This window comes from Canis aureus, chromosome 3 (genome assembly GCF_053574225.1).
Source record: "Canis aureus isolate CA01 chromosome 3, VMU_Caureus_v.1.0, whole genome shotgun sequence".
Lineage (NCBI taxonomy): Eukaryota > Metazoa > Chordata > Mammalia > Carnivora > Canidae > Canis > Canis aureus.
Genome location: NC_135613.1, coordinates 25,353,063 through 25,365,458, shown reverse-complemented (window position 1 = coordinate 25,365,458; position 12,396 = coordinate 25,353,063). Strand labels below are relative to the sequence as shown.

Here is a 12,396-nt window from a genome sequence, read left to right as displayed (position 1 = left end):
CGAGGTTCTCATCCCACATACATCTATCTGTCCAATTTCACCTGGAATTGGCCTGTGGTGTGGGGAGGATGGCTACCCAGCAGACCCAATACAGCCTCCTTACAGCTAAGCCCTACCTAGCCTATTATTTTTTTAAGGCTGCCTCGCCAAATGTTTTCCTAATCAATTCTTTCCTCAAAAACAACAGAACAGATTTATTTTTTTACTATACGTTGTTAATTAGCAGATGCCTACAATATGCTCAAAGGAAGCACACTCCTAAACTGGTTAAGCACTGAAACGTTCTGCGTTCGGATCCAGGTGCCCCAGATTGGAGCCCCTGCCACTTACCTGTCGCTCTCAGTGGTGTAGACCATTGATGCCTGCTTGGGGGGAACGATGCCCAGCTCCCAGTGAACAGTATCCAGGTTCTGCTCAAAGGTGTCAACGGTGCTGCTATTAAACCACACAAAATTCTGCAGAAACCAAGATGTGAGGGCAGCCTAAGGCTGCCCTCCCCCACAGCTACTGCCCCTCTCCCCGGGTGCTCTTCCAGCAAAGCCTGAGTGGAGCCTCTGTCCTGGCCCCACAAAGCTGCAGGCTTTAGGTTTTGGATAAAAGTATAACAAGCGGGATTCCTGGGTGGCGCAGCGGTTTGGCGCCTGCCTTTGGTCCAGGGCACGATCCTGGAGACCCGGGATCGAATCCCACGTCGGGCTCCCAGTGCATGGAGCCTGCTTCTCCCTCTGCCTATGTCTCTGCCTCGCTCTCTCTCTCTCTCTCTCTCTCTCTCTCTGTGACTATCATAAATAAATAAAAATTAAAAAAATATGTTTAAAAAAAAAAGTATAACAAGCTCCAAAAACTTTGTCCTCGTATTGTTCCCCCCTACATCTTGGCTCATGGTTCTCACATCACAGTTTTGAGACAAAACTGAATCAGTTAAGAGTTCTATACACAGGGATTATGTCCTACCTGGAGCACTGCTACTGATACATACCAACATGGTAAATGATCACCTTCACACGGGTTGCTATTGGGTAGTGAAACCAGGAGAGGCATTCTTCTGAAAAAACAAAAAATTACACCTTACATGGAAAAAAACCCCCAAAACCCTACGGCAGAAACATTCAGCCTTGAACTACCCCTCACCTCAGATGCCATCCCAGTGCCAGGGATGGATGACACACACACCAACTGTTAACGACTTCCGGCCAGTCCACCTAAGAAAAAAAGATACCAGAACAGCAGAGATAACACAGAGGGCATTCGGCAACAAACCACAGGCCTCCATGCCGAGTCACGTTCTACAAGCATAGACTTCAGCTCTATCTCAGCCTACAGTCTGCAGAACAGATCTGTTTTGTTTTCCTATTAACCTGAACACTTTTAGCCTGGGGTATGAACCTATTTCCATTTTAATAAACAGAAACCAATTCAGGAACTGAATTTTATTCCAATTCAGGAATTAAAATTTGGTATATTATATATCTATTTTGTAATAAACAGAAACCAATTCAGGAACTGAACTTTATTCCAATTCAGGAATTAAAATTTGGTATATCCAGACATTAAGATTGCACACTGTCTTGGGATCCCTGGGTGGCGCAGCGGTTTGGCGCCTGCCTTTGGCCCAGGGCGCGATCCTGGAGACCCGGGATCGAATCCCACGTCGGGCTCCCGGTGCATGGAGCCTGCTTCTCCCTCTGCCTGTGTCGCTGCCTCTCTCTCTCTCTCTCTGTGACTATCATGAATAAATAAATAAAATCTTAAAAAAAAAAAAAAAAAAAAAAAAGATTGCACACTGTCTTAAAATCCAAAAGACAGGGATGCCTGGGTGGCTCAGCGGTTGAACATCTGCCTTTGGCTAGGGGCATGGTCCTAGGATCGAGTCCCACATCAGGATCCCTACATGGAGCCTACTTCTCTGTCTCTCATGAATAAATAAATAAAATCTTTAAAAAAAAAATCCAAAAGGCAGGGACACTAGGGTGTCTGAGTCGATGAAGCATCTGCCTTCAGCTCCAGTCATGATTCCAGGGTCCTGGGATGGAGTCCTGCATTAGGTTTCCTGCCTGCTTCTCCCTTTCCCTCTGACCCTCCCCCCCACACTGCTGGTGCACTCTAGCTAGTGCACTCAAATAAATAAAATATTGAAAGAAAGAAACGAAACGAAACAAAACTGAACATCTCAGCTTCTCTTCTGCAAAAGAATCCCCAGATGGCAAGACTCCAACAACTCTCACGTTAATGAGACAAGAGCTGGGGGCATCCTCACAGCTTCTATCATGTTCTAATCTCTTGTTTTCTGGATCACAGCCCAGGTGACCTGTCTTATTTTTTCCAACACAGTCCACTATCTCCTGGGAACATAGGGAAGCCAGAGATACAGGGTATGAAGGAGCACACATTGATGCATTCAAAACAGGAAAGGAAGGGCCACAGTAAACACTCAAACTTGCTTAGTGCAGGATGGCGAGTTCCTTCTTTATACTTTTATTTATTTCCCAAATATTTTTTTAAAGATTTACTTATTTATTCATGAGAGACACAGAGAGGCAGAGACAGAGGCAAAGGGAGAAGCAGCCTCCCTGCAGAGAGCCTGAGAGCCTGATACGGGACTCGATCCAGGGACCCGGGAGCCAAAGACAGGGCCAAAGACAAATGCTTAACCACTGAGCCACCCAGGCGCCCCAGCTAAGCTATTTTAAAACAAAGACTGCTACTTAAGTTTCAAGATATTGTAGCTTTTTATTCCCAAATAAGACCCTAACAAAGGGCTATCTGTTCCAGGCCATGGACTTGGAAATGCATCAAAGGCTCAGGAGTGGCTGCACTCAAGTTTACGTATTTCTGGGACACCCTAAGATGTCATCAAGTGATCTCCCAACAACTCAGGAGGGGGCCGGGAGACAGTGCAGCATTCATGAAAGTTCCCTAAGTGCATTGAATCAGGTGCTTGGTCTGAGCCAGGGAAGAGTCTGCCAACACTGTGTCCCACAGGGACCAAGCACAGAGCCACATGAGGTGAGACAGGGACGGAACACTTCATCCTTCAGGGCTCCTCCAGGCTATGCTTTAAAATAAACAGACCTCGAGGGGACTCTGGGATCTGTCCAGAATGCAGACACAGGAGGATCCCTGTCTTACCCTTTCCCTCTCCTTCAGAAGGCAGGTCCTCGGGAGACAAGGCTGGCAGCAGCCATTCCCCTTCCCTGTAGTGAGCAAGGGCCTCTCTGAGGACAGACATGTGGGCAGAAAACGATGGCCTCAGCCATAGACCCTGGTGGGAAACCATGGGTTTCTACAAACATCATCATACAGAAGGAGGCCCAGATCTTAACAGTATGCTACCTAGGGTAACAGGCAAACAGTGAGCAAGTCCTCTGCTCCTATAGGAGTTTACACTCAAGCCTGAGGAACACTTCTCCCAACTTCAACTACTCACAAGGACAAGCCAGGAAGGCCCTGTCAGCACAACACAGAGCCTGATATTGATGGTCCTGCCCTGCTCAGGGTCAGCCAGCAGGGTGGGACTACATTAGGAGGAAAACTTTAAGTCAGATATCAGATTAGAATTTAAAGATAAAGGGCAGCCCAGGTGGCTCAGTGGTTTAGCACCATCTTCAGTCAAGGGCCTGATCCTGGAGTCCTGGGATCGAGTCCCATGTCAGGCTCCCTGCATGGAGCCTGCTTCTCCCTCTGCCTGTGTCTCTGCCACTCCCTCCCTCCCTCTCTCTCTCTGTATGTCTCTCATGAATAAATAAATAAAATCTTAAAAAATAATAATTTAAAGATAAACAGAGCTAAGCCTTAAAAGAAAAAATCTAATGAATATTAAAGTTAAGCCATGATACTAATGGGATGCTCACTCAGCAAGAAAGTGAGCATGACCTCGTTTACTAGAAAAAGTAAAACTGTGTCTTATCCGTATCCCAAGGTTGGGACTGCTAAGGATCTAAGCTTGCAGACCACATGCATGGGCACATCATCACATGTACCAGCTCCTTCCGGGGTAGACAGATTATAAATTTTTGTCCCTAGACCTCTCACCAGGTAATACTATGGCAAGTGCTTCCAGGTGATTTCCTTCCCAGAATCTCAAAAATAGAAGTAGGAAAACCCCATGCCAATACCTGCCCCCAAAGCAGCCAGATTGTGGACACCTTTGTCATCCCAAGGGAACTCCCTCTGTGGGAGAAGAGAACACATTTTATGGTTAAATAAGGGTGGTTCCTTTATCAAACAGTGATTTCCTTTTTCAGATATTATGAAAGACATCATCTCTCCAAATGCTCCCTCCTCACATTCCACCATGCGGCCTCTGTGTGTGGTGAAACCAAAGCCAGCCCTTGAGAGGAAAGGCGTCCATGTGATATATATGAATACATCAAAAGCAGCTGCTCACCAGACCACCCAGTCACCAGACCACCCAGGAGAAGCAGAATACCCTCAAAGAGCCCACATTTCTGGGGTTATCTCTTATCGCCATATTTTTTAAGTTGAATTCATTTCTCAGGATCTTCGAATCAGCTTGCTCCAAACCAAGTAGGACCTTGGGGAAGTGACAGGTTGACTGGGTCTGGTCCTCAGATGTCCACAAACCTTCTGTATCTGTCTCTACCAGGCAAAGTCTCTCTGCTTTCCCCTCTCTTGCCTCCATCTGCTCCAGGTCCAGCATTCCTTTGGCTCACCAGTTCCTAAGAGAAAACAAAGTCTGACCTGAGAAAACAGTAATTACAATTTCCCAGAAAAAGAGGATTCAGAGAACAGAAAAATGCCTCCCAACATACACTTTCCTACTACTGGAGTCTTCTGGAGGTAAAGAGGGGACAAGAAAGAAAGAGGCTGAAACATAGCATCACCTCACCCTGTAGGGTAGGAGGAAAGCCTGCTGTGCCCTTCTCAGGTCAGGGCACAGCTCAGAGTGGTGGAGACTGCCAGACCATGTCAACCCAGACAGTCCCAGACACGAAGAAATTTTAAAACAATTAAATCTCCACAAAATCACCAGCAACTGGTATATACATGCCAGGCATGACCCAGGAGGCATTACTTTTTTTTTTTTTTAATTTATTTATTTATGATAGTCAGAGAAAGAGAGAGAGAGAGAGAGAGAGAGAGAGGCAGAGACATAGGCAGAGGGAGAAGCAGGCTCCATGCACTGGGAACCCGATGTGGGATTCGATCCCGGGTCTCCAGGATCGCGCCCTGGGCCAAAGGCAGACGCCAAACCACTGCGCCACCCAGGGATCCTGGAGGCATTACTTTTACATAGCTGGCACTTAACTTTGTACACTCTTACTTCTGATGCTGTCAAATACTCTGCCCTGCATAACTCACCCTTTTGGAGGAAAAAACAGATATCGCTGAGAAGTAGCTTCCAATACATGTAAAATTCTTCAAATTTCACCTTTCTGGCTTGAAACCTGAGCCTACTAGCAAATCTCCTTCCTGTTATGGAACGAGCACCTTTCCATGCCAGTAAATGGGGCAAAGGAAGGAAGCAAGCAATGAGACAGGCTCACACAGGTGGATTATCTACAAAGGTTCAGCTTCCCAAGAAAACCATAATGCATGTCACCCACTCTTGGGCATGATCCCCCCTTGTCCTTAGAATATTGTGACCCATAGACTAGATGACTGAATCCAGCCCCATAAACACCCTTGAAGACCCCAACCCCACTCTTCTGTCAGGTGCAAAATATGTATGGGAGGAGATGGGTCTGATTCAGGACATGTCCACCTAGGATTAAATGGCCCATTTCCTCCAAGTATAATCTGAGGATCAGGAGGCTTGAACAGTCCTAGAAAGCTGTACATATCCAAAGAAAAACTCCCCTCCCCATGTAACTATCTCAAGTGCATTTCCAGTTAAAATTTCTAAGAGGTGCTTTTTAGCACATACAAAAATGACAAGGGGAGGAACGAAAGCGAGTAATTGTTATCACGGTTTCTACCAGGCATTTAGCTTTGTTTGACCGCTGTGATATTCCATTTCTAGGAAGTATACATTTGGCCCTCCTGGTCCAGGCCTCCAATAGCCCTTGGAATTCCCTAGGTAGTAAAGGGACATTTTGTCCTTATTCATAACAAAACTCTTTCAACCACATTTGAGTTTTGTGTTAATGAGGGGACTTTCGGAAAACCTCTAAGGATGGAGGCCGGTTGCCAGGAGAACCAAGTAATTAGAGGGTTAGAACTTTCATCACCACTCCTAACATCAGGGGAGGGGAAAGGAGGGGGCTGGAGGCCGAATTAATGACCAATCGTCAATGATTTAATCAATCATGCCTATACAACGAAGCCTCCATATAAATCCAAAAGAACAAGATTTGGAGCGCTTCTAGGCTGGTGGACAAGAATGCACTCACATTCTATGCCAAATTTCAAGAGGACAAAAGGTCCTTTACTGAGGACCCTTCCAGACCTCACCCTTCATATTTCTTCATCTGGCTGTTTGTTCATATCCTTTAATATCCTTTGTAATTTGGTAATTTAGTGAGTACATTGGTTTCCTGCGTTCTATGAGTCGCTCTAGCAAATCAATTGAACTCAAGGAGAGGGGGTTGTGGGAACCACCAATTTACAGCTGGACAGAAGCACAGGTGACACCCTGGACATGGAACTGGCATCTGAAGGGAGGGTATGGGGGAATGGGGGAGTACAGGCAGTCTTTCAGGATAGAGTGGGTCTGTGGAATCTGATGCTAATTCCAGGTATATAGTGTCAGAACTGGGTTAAACTATGGGACACCCTGCTGGAGTCCCAAAAATGCATGGCAGGGAAACCACCCCTCCCCCAACCCCCATCCCCATCGCAGCACATATACACATTAATGACCAGAAATGGAGTACTGAGTGTGGAAGATACAAACAAGATTTCCATATGAATCTAGGAAACTAACTCAAAACTTGAAAAATGGTCTCATAGAGGCTTTTGAGGCAGTGATCCATCCATGGCCATGTTTCTCCAAAGTAAGTCAACAACAGTAAATGGAAGGGGCTGAGCAAGAAGCCCAGCAAGTCCTAGGACCAACAAGCCATAGTCCTGTCCCTTCACGTGCATGCCATTCCAACAACCCAAACAAAAGCCATGGAAGCTCAAAGGCCTAGGTGACCCAGGAAGGGACAAAAATATTACAGGAGAGTGGAAATCTGCATAAGCTTTGCAGAAGAACTGTTCTATTGTAGTGAGGCATGTAAACAAACCTCCTAACACACTTCTATGGGTCTCTTCCTATTCCTTGCTTGGACATTTCATAGAAGAAACACACCTGATAAATACTTCACCAGTCCACATTAACAAACTGTGAGGCAGAAGATGGCCATGATATGCAGAGGAAAGAGGATGCCAACACCACACACACACTGGCCTGCCTGCTGTCACCTCCCAAGGAGACTAATCCCAAAAGTAGTGAATGTCTAAAAAACATAAAACTTTGAAAGTCTGATTTGTCAAATGGACCTTAGTACCTCTTCTTAGAGTTATTGGTTTTTCTAAGTCTCTGTTTCTTCTACTCTTAAAGAATTTCTCAAACCCTTAAGGACAAAATGATGAGGCTCTAGCACTGTAAAGGCACACATCACATGCACATAAACAGCCATACTGTCAGATCAGGAAAGAGAATAAGAGAGAAACCAGTTTTCTTTCCTGACTTCATGCTTTGTGCAAACAACATGTACTTACAAGCCTCATCACAGAGTCTCCAAAGAGACAGAGAGAAGTGAGCACACTCCTAAATTCTGCTATGAGGGGCAGATGTGCTTCAAGCTAAGTGCATCCTGCACATCATTCCTGTTCTACTTTCCAAACATGAGGCTCAGCTTGGCTTGCATTCAAATGTGTAGAAACACAGATTCACCTAGAAACCTCCTTCTGAAAGAGTTTCTCTTCCACAGTCATATCAAAACCATAAAGACATGGAGATCCAGAAATGGGAAGGTGTAGTGATCCAGAAATGGGAAGCTTAAAGTGTGGCTCAAAATGGAAGGCAAACAAGGGGGATGCATAGGGCATCCTGAGTCAACACACACCCTGTCCCCTGGTTCCCCTGCTATGGAGGAAACACTGAGAAAGGCTCACTCAGTTCCAGTGACCATTATACTAATGAATGTAGGAAAAAAATACCTACCTTTGGGTGGTTTTGAACATAGCCACTGAGAAAATGATGTCTGTCTTCCCCAGAAGAGCCAGCGGCTGAATGCAATCCCCTGGAGGCACTGAAAGGGGAGAGAGGATTAGCCTTTTCTGCAATTTGATGGGGCGTTTTCTTATAGCAGTATTAGAGGTGGGAAGGGACAAGGATATGGCCTGAAGTGTAAACTTGTTGCCTTTATTTATCCGCTTAAACATCCCATTAAAATATGATTCAAAAAGGACAAACGGGAACTAAATTCACCGCAGAAACTCATAAAGAGTTTTTACAGCTATTGCTGTCAATACCTCCCCTCCTCCAATTCTACAACCATTTTTTGCCTCAGGCAATTTTGGTCACTGAAACTACTACAGCCTCAAAAACAAACATGATTCTAAGATTAAGCCCTGTGAAATTTCAAAACCAAACGATACTATCTATAATTTATCTTTGATCAGCCAAAGAAGGCAAGCACTTTTCCAGATCCAGTATTTTCTTCAATCCTCAAAGAAGAAAATGCCGTTTTTTCCCCATAAGCTAACAATATTTAACACCAGTTAAGGACAGAGCAAGTTAGGTTTTTCACTGTTATGGGTCAAAAGCCGTTAGAAAGAAAACAAACAAAAGAAAGGGGCACCTGGCTGGCTTAGTTGGATAAGCATCCAACTCTTATATTCGGCTCATGATCTCAGGGTCCTGGGACTGAGTCTTGCATCTGTGCTCAGCAGAGTCTGCTTGAGATTCTCTCTCCTCTGCCTCTGCCTCTCCTCCCACTCATTCTCTAAATAAATTCATTCATTCATTCTGGGGGGGAAAAAAAAACAGGGAGAAACAAAATACAAACAAAACAGGGAAGCTCAGAAAGGAAATGCAGGGATCCCTGGGTGGCGCAGCGGTTTTGGCGCCTGTCTTTGGCCCAGGGCGCGATCCTGGAGACCCGGGATCGAATCCCACGTCGGGCTCCCGGTGCATGGAGCCTGCTTCTCCCTCTGCCTGTGTCTCTGCCTCTCTCTCTCTCTCTCTCTGTGTGACTATCATAAATAAATAAAAGTTAAAAAAAAAAAGATTTAAAGAAAGGAAATGCAGTCAGTAAGGGTGATGAAGATCCTAGAACTTCTGCACCATAAATGAAACTTCCCTGCTGCAACATGTCACCCTGTATAACAGGACCAGAGCCTGATGTGGAAGGAATTATAAAACCATGAAAACATCATGAAGGCGTGTTGCTGTAACAGGAAACCTAGACTAAGATAAACAGCGGGGGGGGGGGGGGGGGGGTGCACCAGCTGAGTAGATGCTCCTCTGTCACCTCCTCCAATCCTCACCATCTGTCCTAAGAAGGTAGGTGTTACTATGCTCACTGCAAAGGTGGAGAAGTTTAGAGAGCTGAGTGCCTGAAGTAACACAAGTGGGAGCTGGAGGTGTCTGAGGAAAAACCAAACCTCCCAAGGTTTCTGCAGCACCACCCCAGAGAAGGCAGTGCTCGTGGCCTACAGTCTTAGAGGTGCTAAGTACTGCTGTTCAGGCCTCCGAAACTTGATAAAACATCCAATTCTCTTATTTCAATTTATGACTTAATCCTTTTCTGATTTGGGTTAGCAAACCACATCAGGTCAGATGCAGCACTCCAAGACAGTCTACCATCTGTTCTGGTGTTTGGTTTAGATGAGCTTTTTAAATTGGTCTTTGCATATGAAAGCCAAGATGTGAGGTTGGTCACAGCAAGATTCCCTTCAACAGGCAAAGTGCCACCCTCCTTTTCTTCCAGTCTGATTATCAATCAGGTTATCCTGGGGTCTCAAATTCACATAAATGCAAATCCACCAGGCACTGGCTATTCAATCTGCTGGCAAGATTGAACCTACTCCAACCACTCACTTCCTCCAGCACTCAACTAGCCCACCTAAAATAACTGGCATATATCCTTCTCCATTCCCTTCTCTTCATTTTCTACTTCCCTTGTTCTACTTCCTTATCCTTCACACCTCATAGAACCACCTAATGTGCCATGACTTGTTTGTTGTCTCATTCTCCTCTTGCACAGCAGGGATAGCGTAGCAAGATCACCAAATAAGAAAATAACTGCAGGGAAGCTTCCGGAACATAAGCTTCCCTTGAGGAGTGTTAACCTCTAGGGTACATCTTTTAACTATAAAGCAGATTTATGACAGCTTCTCCAGCTTTTGCAAGCCCCCCCCTCAGCTTATAAATACAAGAGAGCAGCCCACAGGGCTGAGCTCTTGCCTGTCCTGTTCACCATGATATCGCCAGCTTGTTGATTCTCAACAGATGAATGACTCAGTCTGGGGGGGGGAAAAAAAAAAAAAAACCTCAAAGATCATCCAAGTTCCTTCTTAATTAAAACCAGAGGCCCATGGAAGTTCAGTGACTGCTGTACCATCTGACTTCCACTGTGTGTTAACAACCAGAACAGCCTTCTGCAAAGCTGAGGTGCCACAGGTGAAAGGCTCTGTTTTCATCCATATTTCTAGAAACAAAACTGACTGGCACCATCTCCAAAATGAAAAGGGATGAAAGAGAAAAGTTCCTTACTGAAGACAAGACAGAAAATGAATCCATAGAATCCTGCCTCTCTCACTACTGTCTGAAAACAAAGGTACTTTTCTTGGATCGAAATTCAGAAACTCCACATTTGTGCAGTAGAAAAAAATTAAGGCAATGGGATCACTGCATCCTGGGATGTATCAATCAATACAGAAATAGTACAGGGGCACCTGGGTGGCTCAGGTCAGAATCTCACCCGTCCTGAGATGGAGCCCTGACTCACCCTGTCCGCTCAGCTGGGAGTCCGCTTGAAGATTATCTCCCTCTGCCTCTCCCCTTGCTGTACTCTCTCTAAAATAAGTACATCTTTAAAAAAAAAAAAAAAAAAAAAAAAAAAGGAAAAAATAGAGCCATAAAACATGGGATTCTATTTCATAGTATCTAACCCCAGGGAAGGTATACAACACATAAGTATTTAAAAGTGAAGGCACTGGAGCAGGACGGAACAGAACTGCAAGGTGAGGGGCGTCCCTGGCCAGTTCTGGACTTACATTTCCTTTTCTATAAAACAGGGCTATAGCAGCGCTTTCCTGCAGGACAGTTTTAAGACTTAAAAAGAGACAATTCTTGTAAAGCCCTTGGCACGGAAGCCCTCAGGCAGTATCCGCGGTTATGAGAGTGGTGGGAAGTGAGGTCCGCAAACGAAAGCCGCGTCAGGGATCCCCGTCCGTTATCAGATCTGGTCCGGGCTTGCGGCCGAACACCAGGCGCCCGGAACACACGGCGGGCGGCAGGCGCAGGGCGACTCGGACCAAGTCGCTCGGTGCGGGGCTCTGCGGAGAGCGGCGAAAGGAGGCGAGAAAGGGGGCCCGCACGGCGCAGGGCACGGGAGGCCGACGGGAGAAGAGCAGGGACTCGGGGGCGGGGGGCCGCGCACCGTGTCCCGGGGCCGCCCGGCGGAGAGGGGATGCACCCCCGGCCCCTACCGCGCGACAGCCGGCGCACCCGGATGGCGTCATGGCGGCGCCCAGCGCAGCCCCCGCCCCCGCCGCCGCCGCCCCCGCCCCCGCCGCCCGACACCCGCGGGCAGAACCTCCCCGCTCACCTGCCGGGCTGTTCCCAGGGCCCTCGCGCCTGTCCTGGCCGTCCTGCCGCCTCCCGGGCCACCGCCGCATCTCCAGAGCACTACCAGGGGCCCTGGCGCCGCCACCAGCCGATGAGACACGCCCGGCCCCAGACCTCAGGCAGCTCCGGCGCTCGGGCGCGCGCACGCGCAAAACAGCGACAAACCCTTCCTAGTGGCGCCACACCCCCGAGGGGGTCTCCGAGGGGGTCTCCGAGGGGGTCCCCGCGGGCTCCGGCGGCGTCGCGCGTGCGCAGTAAGGACGCGGCGCCGGCTGGGGACCGCTCTGTGACTATCCGCCGCAGCCTCGGACTTTTTAGGGATCGGAACACGCGCGCGGTCTTCCCTACAGCACAGAACCCCCGGCGGCCGCCGCGGGCTAGATGCCGCGAGGGTACCCAGCGCCCCCACACCTCCTTTAAGTCGGGCACCGCCAAGGACACATCTCCCGGGTCCTCCAAGCGAAGCGGCTCACGGAAGTGCTCCGTCCCCCGCCCCAACCGGCCGCCCCGCCCGGACGCCGCCCCCCTCCGCCCGCCGGCTGCGGTGCCCCTCAGGAGCCGCCCACCGGCGGAACTGCCGCTTTCCTGCGCCTCCTCCACAAAGACAGCGACCCGGTGTGTGCTCTGCAGCGTTGTCGCCCCTTCACGGG

At 47.8% G+C, this 12,396-nt stretch overlaps 1 protein-coding gene across 19 annotated transcripts in view; it reads right to left on the bottom strand.

Moving 5' to 3' along the window:
* Window positions 1-12,189, bottom strand: part of DRC4 (dynein regulatory complex subunit 4) — a 59,997-nt gene extending 47,808 nt beyond the window's left edge. For 3 of the 19 annotated variants that reach the window (XM_077891212.1, XM_077891222.1, XM_077891216.1), the window contains exons 1-6: window positions 11,727-12,189; window positions 8,114-8,201; window positions 4,585-4,679; window positions 1,132-1,202; window positions 980-1,045; window positions 331-435 (exon numbers count right to left, since the gene is read on the bottom strand). The gene's annotated coding sequence lies outside the window, so the exon portion shown is untranslated. Of the gene's footprint in view, window positions 1-330; window positions 456-979; window positions 1,046-1,131; window positions 1,203-4,115; window positions 4,171-4,403; window positions 4,559-4,584; window positions 4,680-8,113; window positions 8,202-10,904; window positions 10,988-11,172; window positions 11,586-11,726 lie in introns of those variants that run through there. The other 16 variants (XM_077891213.1, XM_077891219.1, XM_077891225.1 and 13 more) reach the window with 15 other exon arrangements.
* Between the last annotated feature and the right edge of the window lie 207 nt (window positions 12,190-12,396).